The sequence below is a fragment of the Macrobrachium nipponense genome, chromosome 3 (genome assembly GCF_015104395.2).
Source record: "Macrobrachium nipponense isolate FS-2020 chromosome 3, ASM1510439v2, whole genome shotgun sequence".
In the NCBI taxonomy this organism is placed as follows: Eukaryota; Metazoa; Arthropoda; class Malacostraca; order Decapoda; family Palaemonidae; genus Macrobrachium; species Macrobrachium nipponense.
The window spans coordinates 149167024-149170770 of NC_087202.1; the positions used below are offsets into that span (position 1 = coordinate 149167024).

General features: G+C 30.5%; 1 pseudogene; it reads left to right on the top strand.

Annotated features, from left to right (window-relative positions):
• LOC135222564 (collagen alpha-1(XV) chain-like) overlaps positions 1-1962 on the top strand; it is a 68777-nt pseudogene extending 66815 nt beyond the window's left edge.
• Positions 1963-3747: the final 1785 nt, after the last annotated feature.

Below are 3747 nucleotides of genomic sequence, written 5' to 3' on the forward strand. Positions count from 1 at the left end.
TGGACAGTGAAGAAGGACTCCCAAACTTGGGTGCAAACTTTTTAACCATTCCCATATGGTAAACTTAATTCGTTTGTCAAGAATAAAAAATGTTGATATTTTTTTCTTTTTATCTTTTATTACAAAAATACATTATACACCAAATAATTAAATTATTTGGGATTAATTCTGTTATACAAAAATTATAACTATAAACTTAAATAACATTTTGTTTCAAAATCAATATAGATCAAATCAAAACATATAGTTTAGAAATTCTTTGGTTACATACTTGTAAATATTGCTTGTATATCTATATTTATATACATCCTTTGTGCTTCTAATTTATTTTTCAAAAGAACAATTACATTTTGGCAGCTATTGGTTATGTTTATAACACATCCAAACAAACAATACAAATAGCCGGTGATCAACAAAATGGCAGTGTTTTTATCAACAATTGATTTTGCTTCTATATCATAGAATAATAATTTCAAGAAACTATAATCATTTAGTTTACAGCATTTCTTAAGGACAGAATTAAACCATTTTACTATATTTTTTCTTTTCTCTACAGAAGTAAAAATATGCATTTGATACTCGTTTTCCCCCCGCACTGGTCACATTTTGAGTCTTCTTTTAATTTCAACATATGAGCCTTTGTTTTGTTGCTAGTGACTCATGAATATACCTAAACACAATTCCCTTTCCTCCACTTTAATGAATGTGCTATTAACATTTCTCCAAATATTTTTCCATTTAAGTGTCGATAGTTATTTTCTACCATTGGGGCTTCTTTCCTCCAAATGATTGAATACATTTCTCTGTTATTTATATATGGAAAGAGTTTGTTGTGATATGCTTTCCTAATATCATCTACTGCCAAAGAATAGTACTCAGGGTAAAATATGCTACTTCTGATAAGCTATCTAATTTTAACATACCATTCAGTCTTACAGAACAGTAATACCTGGTTAACCCGTTACAGTTTATTAGACTTTTTAAGCAAGTTACACTGAATATTGATCTTGCCTTTTCTTCAATACTTATTATCCCTAAACCTTCTTCTAATTTTGGTAAATGCAGGGTACTACGTTTTATAGGTCGATACATACCACACCATATATACTTGAAAATAATTGCATTCACCTTTTTGAGCTTGTTTTTTTACTTAACGGAAGTGTGTGAGCTACATACCACCATTTTGGATAATATCAAAGAGTTGATTATTAGTGCTTTCTGGTAAAGTGTTATATACCTTTTACACAACATGTTAACTGCCCTTTCAATTTTTTTCTCTATATCTGACCAATTTATTTCACAAGTTTCCGTTCCGCATACGAATTGCTGAAGTAAATGCCCAAAATTTTAGCACAGTCCACAACTTTGAAACAAGTTAACTTCCAGTCTCTTCTGCCTGACCATTCACCAATTCCTAAGATGACAGATTTTTCTTTATTTAATAATGAGCCAGTTGCTGCTTCAAATTTCTTTATTTCATAGTGAATCTCTATTAATGAATCATCGTCTCCAAAAATTACTGTTGTATCATCAGCAAATCCCTGTACTTTAATTCTGACATTGTTTGGTAACGTAGGAGGTACAATTTTTTTTTATTGGTTTTTAATGCTAGGTGCAATGGTTCTTGGAAAATGACATACAATAACATTGATAGTGGACAGCCTAGTCTAACCGACCTTCTTACATTAAAGGTGTCTGTAAATAGTCCATTCACACATATCATACTTTTACATTCTTTATATATATTTTTAACCATGAAATAAATTTTACTGAAAATCCAAACTTTTCCATAATTCTAAAAAGAAATGGCAAGTTCACCCTATCAAAGCTTTGGACCAGTCCAAGTTAAACTACCTGCATTCAAATTATTTTCTCTTACATAATTCATTATGTCTCTTATTGTATTATTGCAGTGAATTATGGATCTGTTTGGAGTACCACAATATTGTTCAGGTGATATGATTTTTTCAATTACAAGTTTCAAACGATTTGCCATTGTTTTTTGCTAGAATTTTATTATCAACATTTAACAGAGTGAGTGGTCTCCAGTTTTCAACAATTTCCAAATTTCCACTTTTTGGACATAGTTTTATTCTTCCTAAATTTTGTGATTCCGATAACTTACTTTTTTTTCCAGCATACATTTCATTACCTCTGAAAATCGTTTTTTATAATATACCAAAACCGTTTTTATAAAACTCCACAGTTAATCCATCACTTCCAGGTGATTTTCCTTTATTCATTTTATTCAATGATTCCCATAATTCATTTATATCAAAATCCTCCCTCTAAAAGTTTATTGTCCTCTTCATCTACCTTTTGTTTTGCATTTCTCAAGCAAATATGATTGTTCTTCGTGATTTCCTTCAATAAATTCATACATTACTTTAAAATGGCCTTTAAGATACACAAGAACAGCCTTTGTATCCGTTAGTATATTCCCACTATTACTTTTATCTTCATTACCAAGGTGATTTGCCTTTATGCTGTTTCTTCCTTCCCAACGCAAGTGCGATGATAATTTTTCCCCTTCCCCACTTGATCTTTAATTTTGCTCTTATTTTTACTCCCTCACAAAGTTCATTTTGAAGACAGTTTATTTTACTTTTCAAAGCATAAATTTCATCATATTTATCATTCCCAGCATTACATAAGCCATATAGATAATCATATTGCAATAAATTTATTAAACCATATTTTTTCATTTGATTCCATCGTTGCAACTTTAATGAGAACCTTTTACATTCCCTTTTAGCAAATTCCCACCATTCAATTACATTTTCAAAACAGTCTATTTTTAGTTTTACATGACTCCAAAAGCATTCAAAGTTTTCGCCTATTCCTTCTGTCTCCAGTAAAGACGCATTTAATTTCCAAAATCCTTTCCCTTTTTGCACATCGCCTATCCTGAATTTAGCAATGACCATACATATAATGATCAGAGAAGGCCACAGGCACTGTATCAGTACTTAACATATTATGGAGTAGCTGTTTAGTATATAGGCGATCTATCCTAGAACCATAGCCTTTTCTAATGTAGGTATATTTTGGAATGCCTTTACAAGTGCAAGTTACATCTTTTAATCCAACATTTTTTATGAAGGACTGCAATGATTTTTGACACTATATTGTCCTTCCCTTGTACTGACATCTCTGTTGGATGTAACACAATTAAAATCCCCTCCGAAAACTACATTTTCAATATTTTTACGAAAATAATATAAGATTTATTGTTAAAAAATTCTTCTCTTTCTTTCTTTTATCTGTACCTGAAGGGGCATAATATTCACAACTGGAATTTCATAATTCAAACAAGATATTTTAGCTCCTATTATCTGTCCCTCCGTATCCATTTCCTTGCTAATGACAGACAAAGATTTAAACTTATTTATACAAACTGCTGTACCTCCTTTAAGATTATTACTTGGGTTTAACAAAACATCATAGTCATTTGTGAAAAAACTCAGAGCTTTTAATCCTTCACATTATGCTCTTGCAATAACAAATATCTTATATCATAATACCTAGACAAGGATAACAGCTTCATTTGTTTACCAACGTCATTTAACCCGTTCACATTTAAACAGCCAATTGAGAGATTGAAGGCGTAAAATTAATTAGATTCCAGCTTTTTCCTTTTTTGATCTCTCAATTTTTTCCAATTTTCCTCATCACTATTATCTTCAGATCTTGAATATTTTTGAGTTCCTATTTTTTTCTTTGAAATTCTCATCTTGACGTCATTTT